Below are 9,134 nucleotides of genomic sequence, written 5' to 3' on the forward strand. Positions count from 1 at the left end.
TGCCTTCACCAATATTTCATAGGACAAAGAAGCCAGGTATAGCAATGTCACAATTAATCATTCATGTATTTAAGAAATATTTATAAGGTGTGTCCTACATGCCAGGCAAGTATTTAAGAAATATTTATAAGGTGTGTGCTACATGCCAGACACTGGAGATACAGCAGTATCAAAGCAACATAAAATCCCTGCCCTTTTGGAGTTTGCACTTTAGAGAAAGGGAGAGAGAGATAATATGCCAGTATAAGTATATATGATATCTTCTGGTAATAGTGTCATAAAGAAAACATAGCAGCATAAGGATAAGGAGTGATAGAGAAGTGCTGTTTATAGGATGGTGTTGTTTTGCTTTTTTTAAATAGAAATATAGTTGATTTACAATATTGTGTTAGTTTCATGTATACAGCAAAGTGATTCAGTTTTATATATATATTCTTTTTTCAGATACAGCAAAGTGGTTCAGTTTTATATATACATATATTTTTTTCAGATTGTTTTCCATTATAGGTTATTACAAGATAGTGAATGTAGTTCCCTGTGCTATACAGTAAATCCTTGTTGCTTATCTGTTTCATGTATAGTAGTGTGTATCTGTTAATCCCATACTCCTAATTTATTCCTCCCCCCTCCCTTTCCCCTTTGGTAACCATAAGTTTGTTTTCTATGTCTGTGAGTCTGTTTCTGTTTTGTATATAGATTCATTTATATTATTTTTATTTTTATTTTTATTTTTTCATTTATATTATTTTTAGATTGCACATCTAAGTGATATAACATTTGTCTTTCTCTGTCTGACTTGTTTTGCTTTTGCTTTTCTTTCAGAGAAGAGTGTCTGAAACAGAACATTTGCAACTCTATTATTCTTAATGTCTTTTGTCTCCCAACAGGAACTGGCGATAATCTAAGATCAACAAACTCAAAACAGACTTTTAGTTACTGAAGCTTATTAGACACCTGTATTTTAATTTTAATACCATGACTAAAATGAGGGAAAGCAAGGGGAATCCACAGGTGGAGCACATGAAACTCGAGTGCTTAAAAAAAACAAAAAAAACCCACCTCTGATTCTTTTGGCTTTTTTTTTTTTTTAATGATTTTAAACCACTTTTATTTATGCTGCTTTCAAGTTCCCCTGCCTAGAGCAGGAAGCTCCACCCAGACCTACTGAAGCAGAATTCTTGTTTCAACAAGCCCTCCAGGTGATTCTGATGGAAGCTAATGTCAGAGAACCACTGCGTTAGACAGGCTGAGTGCAGATCCTTGGAACGCTGGTATTCCACTTTTGATTGTCACAACAGTGGCTGATTCTGACTATTAAGTATCTTCTGATTGAATGGGTTTATACTAACTGTGCCAATACTAAAAATCATACCTTTGGAAACTATTCTTCCAAATTCAATCAGGTCAAATGTCAAAAGAACTTCACAGAACAGATTAAATCATTACATTCTTCTTTAAACAAAGCATGCAAAATGCCAACATAAGAAATGTACAAAAGTTGTAACTCAACTATACTCCAATATAAAATAAAAATTAAAAAAAAAATTAAGAATGAAAAAAAGAGAAATGTACAAAAGTGAGATTAAAGGGTGATAGTGGTGGACCTTGAACCTTACTTGTTGACCTTCCCAAGCCCTAAATCCTGCCCCTTCTCCATCCCTACAGCAGCCCCTGAGGCACCTCTCTGGAGTTTCTGCAGGATACACTTTGAAAATCATTTGCTCTTAGACTAGTCATCTGGCCCTTAATTACATATTGCTTTGGCCTTGTATCAACTTCTCAGGTTCGATAATTTCCTAGAACCCTTCTGGCAGAACTCAGGGAAACACTTTATTACATTTATCAGTTTATTTCAAAGGCTACAACTCAGGAACAGCCAGATGGAAGAGATTCAAAGGGCAAAGTATGAGGGGTGTGGGGGAGGTACATGGGGCCCTCATGCCCTCTCTGCGGTGCCACCCTCGCTGAACCAAGAGGCATCACCCACGGGGAAGTTCTCTGAACCCTGTGATTTAGGGGTTTTTATGGAGGTTCCATTCTGTAGGATTAGATCGATGAACTCAATCTCTGGATGTCCAGAACCTCTTTCCTCTCTGGGGCTCAGAGTTCCAACACTCTAATCACATAGTTGGTTCCTCTAGCAACCAGCCCCCATCCTGAAGCTACCTAGAGATCCACCAAGCGTCACCGTAGTAGCATAAACTCAAGTATGGTTGAAAGGGGTTTGTTATGAATAACAGAAGACACGCATCATCTCTATCACTCAGGAAATTCCAAGGGTTTTAGACGATCTGCGTCAGGAACTATTGACAAAGACCAAATATATAGTTCTTACTGTAACACACTTCTTATACTTTCATTTTGTTATTTTATCATTGCTTTTTGTTTGTTTAAGTTTTGAGCAGTCTGAGTCCTTTCAAGAATGAGGCAGGAAAAAATATCATGAAGCACAAAATAACATAAAGAGGGCATATAGAGCAGACATATAATCAAAAACAATATAGCCAGCAAGACTATTAGGAAACTAAAGGCATGGGTTCTGTGTGCAGTGTATTTCTTGTATTTTTCATAGTTCTTGTATTCTTCTGTGCCAACTAAATGGAAGAAGGAATACAACTGGCACATAGAAGACATAGCCCAGCAAGGTGGCAATGAGAGTTAGCAGCTATTCACGTGGTTTTCAATTTTTTTTTTAATCAAATAGGACCATTATTTTTCTCCAATGGACCTCATGTTTAGGAAGATTTTATCCACTAGACTAACTTACTAAGTAATAAATTATTTCTCCAAATTTTTGTCAATGTAGATATAGATCATGCATTCTCAATGAGAGCAGAAATTGGTTTTTATGGAGTAGCTAAAAATATCTTACTCTTTTTATATATAAAGCACAGATATATAGATACATAGAGAGATATACACAGTACATAAAAACATACGTAATATATCTATGGTATTAAAATGTCATAGGAGGGTGGTTAGGAACAAAAATATGTCTAAAAAATTTCTTGTGGGATAAAGAAAAAAAAAGGTAATGATGCACTCATATAAATGACTTCCAATCAGAAGATTTGATCTGTGAGAGCTTACCAGTATTATCACACTCAGCTGGAATTTCAGTCAAAAGTAAATAAATGTCATATCTCAGCTTGTGGGTAAATGTCATTGTTCATTCAATAGTGAGCACTTTGCCAGGCAGTGTTCTAGATGCTAGGAATACAAAAGGATAAAAGAGCCCTGTCTTCATGGAGCTTACATTCTGGTCAGGAGAGATAGTACACAAACGGATAAAAATATGTATAATATATCAAACAATGATAAGGTATTACAAGAAAAATAGAGCTTGACAGAGAGAAAGGGTGTGCGATTTCATATAAGGTGAACGGTTAAAGAAGTTTCTCTTTGGTACAATGACATTTGAGTTGAGTCCTGAAGGCTCCGAGGCAGAAACTGTTGGGGTAACAGGGGGAAGAATGTTCCAGGTAGAAAGAACAGAGGTTCGTTCAAAGGACCTGAGGTAGGAGTGGGCTTCCCCTTGGAAGTATAATAAAGAGGCTAAAGGAGTAGGAATAGAACGAACAAAGGGAAGGAGTGGGAGATGGGACCAGAGTAGCAGGTAAGAGGGGAGGTGGGGTAACAAAATCCTATCACTGAGTAAAATAGGAAGCCTGTGAAGGGTGTGAAGAGAGGAGCTCATGATATGATTTCCATCTTCAGAGGTTGGCTACCTTGTAGAGAACAGACCTTAGTTTGGTGAGCATGAAAGAGAGGAAATCAATTGGAAGGCTACTGCAGTAGTCCAAGCAAGAAACGGTGGAGACTAGCCTAGGATATTCAGATTTGGGATATATTTTTACAATATGCTCTTTTGAAAAATCCAAAACAGCTCAATCCCCATAATAAGTTTCCAAATTGGGAACTACAGGATTATCCCAAAGTCCTAGGTCTTATTTGGGGGGAATCTTTGGTAATTCTTCAGGTTGGCAAAAAAATAAATCAGCAAATCTCACATTTTCTTTCATAGGAAAATTTTGTTTGTAGCTGGATCAAATTACTATTTGGACAAAAAGTGGCTCCTGTTAAAAGACAAGCTTTGTATATTTTGTTACACGGATGTCTTTTATTTTGGAAGCTGTCAATATCTCCTTAATTGCAAGTGGTTTAAGTTGGTTTAACTTGCTATATCATGTAGCTTTTTAAGTGCATTTGTATTTCCAGAGCTCAGAAAGTACATAATGAGCATTAATGAGTCTTCCTAGGCAATTTTTAAAGTTACTTCTGGCATTGATCAACTGTTATGCTTATTGTGGTGAAACTTTCTTCCAGATAAAACCCGCGTTTGGCTCTGAAGTCTGTTTTCCAATAGCTATTAATCAATTTTGCAAGCTGCCTCAAATTCTTTTTGGTGAAAGGCTGTCATAAATAAGTAAAAATAATCATTGGTTAGTCCGGAGGTGGGGAAGTACAAGCTAGTGTACGTGCAAGGCAGCAGGGCTGGGACATAGCCTACATATAGGAAAGAGTGATTCTTCCCTGTGGTTATGTGGGTCATGCCGCTCGTACATCACCCTCTCCTCAGGTGAATACAAAGGGCTGTAACGAGCATATAATCCAAGGGTCTACTATCAAAACAAGTCCATTTCATGAGATGTGAGCTGTCACTTCAAGCAATGACTTGAGATCTTTGGTTAGGGGTTACAAAGCATGTTTTCAGAATGGGCCTGTTATCTCTTACAAAGAATAGGATTTACAGGAAAAAAAAAATGAACAAGACTTTTAAAATAGAGACGTAAACTGGTTTCTTCATTCCTGGAGTGCAAGTAAATTATATTGCTAAGTCATATGTATATAAACATATGTTGAGAAAATATAATATTTGTTCTCTGTATTACAGGTTTTGTTTGCTCTGTGTGTGTTCCATTCAAAGTATGTTTTTAAGTATTAGTAAAAGGAACAATAATTTGGCTTATCTTACACCTTATATAAAGAGAAAAAAGAGCTGGCAGACCTAAGATTGAGAAAGGTCATAAAATACTTAATGACCTGTGGACCAGAAGATCAACATTGGGCTAAGACCAAACTCACGTTAAAAGTGGTGCAGCCAGCAAGCCACCAAAAGAGAGTGGGGTCTCTCCCGTCCTGATTGCCAGTGGAAGGTTTAACTCACTTGTATGCATACTGCTGAAGAGACAAGCCCACGAAATGAAGCCAGCAAAGCAGTTGCCCCTTGCATGTGAAGCACTGAGGGGGGTGTCATTATGTTTATGACCTTTGTTTATGACCTCTGGGGAAGCACAGGAAGAAAAGGAAGGTCTGAAGGATGAGGGGGGTGGTTCAAAGTTCTGGTATAATCCTGCTATGGCCACAAAAACCACAAATCCCTAAACCCCGAGTGCTGTGTGAGTGTCTATCCCACACCAACTATGCAAATTACAAATTTTTAAGAATAGCCTTAGAATCTATGGCATGTATCCATATTATCCATGCATAAAGTGTTTTAATTTGAAAACAATCACTATAATATTTCCCATACAGTATAAATATATAACTGATATACATATATATATGTATATATATGTGTATCAGTTATAATTTAAGATTTTCACAAGAATATGTTAACGAGCAATTAAACCACCTCATAGTTCGAACTGGTTCTTATCTTTAAAAAATATTATTTTCAAAAAAGAAAAAAGAAAAAAAATATTACTTTCAAAAACTAAATAGAAAATAAATCTTTTTTAAAACAGCATGTGGGAAGTAGAAAACAAAATAATAAAAATGCCATTAACGTGAAGGGGGGAAAAAGCAAGCCCTAATATTCCTATTTTTAGAGACCCCTGCAAGTGCAGGAGTTTTTTGAAGATCTCTAATGCCCACACTTCTGGTGCTTTAGGAAGTCAGTTCTGCTCTTCACAGGCCAAGACTGGGAGCCCATTTACAATATTTGAAAACTTTAACGGAAATTCTAACTAAGTTTGCAGCTCTAGAGATGAACAAGTACAGGAAAAGCAGTTTGAAAGTCAGCAAGGGCCTACAAATTCTTAGGGGTCTTCTCTCTAACTCTTGCTCTTAAGAGTAACTCTTTGTAGTTGTTTAGGTCCTTACATGGAAAAAGAATGTATTTTGCCAGAGAAAAACAAAAATAATGAACTGGATTTACGGCTAATTCCTCTCAACTGTCTTCTTCCACAAGACCTTACTCCAAGGATATTCAGAGAAATAATGTTCCAGGTCTAGAGACAGTTACCAGAATTGCACACACTACACAGCAAACATTTCATTTTTAGGTTGCATGTTTTAGCATTCTAAACTGCCTTCTTTCTACCGAGAGCTGGGCACTAAATTTCTTTCTGTGTGAGAAGGTGACGGAAGTTTGGGGATCATGGTAATATTGTCTCCGTTATTTCCAGATTTGGTGGCTGTCATTTGGTTACACAAGAGAGTGCCTCGTTTTGAGGAAATGCACATTCGAATGGTTATAGTTAATGGGGCATCACGACTAGGACTTAATCAAATGACTCCCGGAAAAAAACAGCTGAGAGAGAGAGAGAGAGAGAGAGAGGTGCGGGGGGTGGGGAATGGTAAATCAAACGTTGCATAATGTTAATGACTGGGTGAGGAAATGCCAAGGTTTTTTAAATTTTATTTTATTTATTTATTTTTATTTATGGCTGTGCTGGGTCTTCATTTCTGCGCGAGGGTTTTCTCTAGTTGCGGCAAGCGGGGGCCACCCTTCGTCGCGGTGCGCGGGCCCCTCACCATCGCGGCCTCTCGTTGCGGAGCACAGGCTCCAGACGCGCAGGCTCAGTAATTGTGGCTTACGGGCCTAGTTGCTCCGCGGCACGTGGGATCTTCCCAGACCAGGGCTCGAACCCGTGTCCCCTGCATTGGCAGGCAGATTCCCAACCACTGCGCCACCAGGGAAGCCCTGCCAAGGTTTTTTGTATTATTCTTGCAACTTTTCTGTAAGTTTGAAATTATTTCAAAATAAAAAGTCAAACAAATTTTTAAAGGGCACAGTTTGAAGAGCCTCCAACTGGCCACCTTTTGTACTGCCTGAAGCTCAAAGAAATGACTGTAATTTTAACCCAGTGAATGAATAAATAAGAATTTATGAGTCCACAATGATACTTAACAAAGGATGAAAGAAAACAAGAAAGAGGAAGGAAGGAAGGAAGGAAGGAAGCAAGGAAGGGAGAACAGGAAGGAGAAAAAGAAGTACCACCACTGGAGGCTACTACCATGCCAAGAGCTCAATCTGAATTTTTTGTAGAGAAAAAAATAAGCATTTACTCTGCCTTCAACACAAATAATCAATAAACAATGTATAATAAGAAATAGAAGAGAACTTTATTTGAGCCAAGCTGAGGACTATAGCCTGGGAGACACAGATTCAAGAAGCACTTGAATTGTGTTCTGCCAGACTACAAAATGGGGGAGGCTTATATAGGCAAAACCCACCAAGTTACAAAAATCGTTTGTCAAGAATTACGATTGGAGCTGGCAAGAAGTAAGGGTGCTTGTTAAGCAAGGATTGCTGGGGTCCAAAATGGTTGCACACTTATAAGAGGAGACCTTGAGACCATAATGTTGTAGCTGGCAGCTGCTAGCAGATATTATTTTGAAAATGGCTGGTGGTGGTGTTCTTGAGTTTGATACAGTTCCCAAAATTCAAGTTCTCAGTGATGCAGTAACATGATTGAAACTATACCCACAATGGCCATCTGACTCCATTTTGGATGCCTGAACCACAGTTACTCCATTTTGATTTTTAAATGATCTTAAATAGGTCATCATGGTCTTTTTGAGAAGAATTATCAACATCACCAGTTGCTGAGTGAATGGAAGATTTTCTTTTCAGAAGAATGTCCATTCATACATGTGGAAGAAATGATAGACTAAAAAATCACTATTTAACAACCACCAAAGAAATAATTAGTTATGCAAGGATCATCAATGCATGTTGGGAAAACAAAGTGTGTGTGTGTGTGTGTGTGTGTGTGTGTGTGTGAATACATAGGTAGAAAGACAAAGACAGTAAAATAATGACATTGTTATTGAATCTATGGCATGGGTGTACAGACATTCTCCGTATTATTCCTTCACCTTCTTTGAATGTTTGAAAAGGTGCAAACATACAAAAGCTTCTCCAATATCAGTGCCACTCCGTGTTTGACTAGAGTACAGAAATCACGAGATAATCCATCCTATCAGTTGTTAAAAGACTGTGGAATATTTATTGCTTTGCCTACCCCCCAACCACAAAATATACGTAACGGAGGGGATTTTCTGCTGGCTGCTGAATTTAACCAAAGAGCTTAACTCCTGAGAGCTGCAAGATGATTTGTTTGGCAGGTAGGCAGAAGTGTTCATGAAATAAGAAAAACTGGCATAGGAAGATCTGTTCTCGAGCCCCCAGGTGATGGGTACTCCTTGGCACAAAGCAGAGAATCAGGCTGATTGATATTCTGAAACCAGAAATTAAACATACAGCTGCACTTAGGACTTACCGTCTAAGAGTTGCTATTATTCACATACTAGGGTAATTGAATTCCTCCTTATTCTCTACTCTTATTAATACACACCTATCTCAAGAAAAGTCGGAGGAAATAGTTAACATTAGGTTGTGCCTTGTATTCATGGACAATCGTTCTGGTATTTTCTTCACCTAAAAACTATCTCCATGGTGGTACAGGGCAGAGGAAGCGCATCAATTCTCGCAAAACTTTAGTGTCGTCCTCAAATCAACAAACCCACTCACAGGTCATCTCCAAAGAAAATGTCCACTGTTTCTAAAGCCATTCAATAAAAAGCTCTTACAGTAAATAAAATTGTTTTTGCATAGGGCTTCCCTGGTGGCACAGTGGTTGAGAATCTGCCTGCCAATGCAGGGGACACGGGTTCGAGCCCTGGTCTGGGAAGATCCCACATGCCGCGGAGCAGCTGGGCCCGTGAGCCACAACTACTGAACCTGCGCGTCTGGAGCCTGTGCTCCGCAACAAGAGAGGCCACGATAGTGAGAGGCCCGCGCACCGCGATGAAGAGTGGCTCCTGCTTGCCACAACTGGAGAAAGCCCTCGCACAGAAACGAAGACCCAACACAGCCAAAAATAAAATAAATAAATAAATAAATT

The 9,134-nt window shown here is 38.5% G+C and overlaps 1 long non-coding RNA gene across 1 annotated transcript; it reads left to right on the forward strand.

Moving 5' to 3' along the window:
* The first annotated feature begins 1 nt into the window (after position 1).
* LOC309619687 lies at positions 2 to 9,134 on the forward strand. Its single transcript, XR_014239159.1, has 2 exons — positions 2 to 6,630; positions 6,937 to 9,134. It is a non-coding gene; the product is annotated as an uncharacterized lncRNA (long non-coding RNA).

The sequence above is a fragment of the Balaenoptera borealis genome (genome assembly GCF_965194805.1).
Source record: "Balaenoptera borealis genome assembly, chromosome: 21".
Classification (NCBI taxonomy): Eukaryota; Metazoa; Chordata; class Mammalia; order Artiodactyla; family Balaenopteridae; genus Balaenoptera; species Balaenoptera borealis.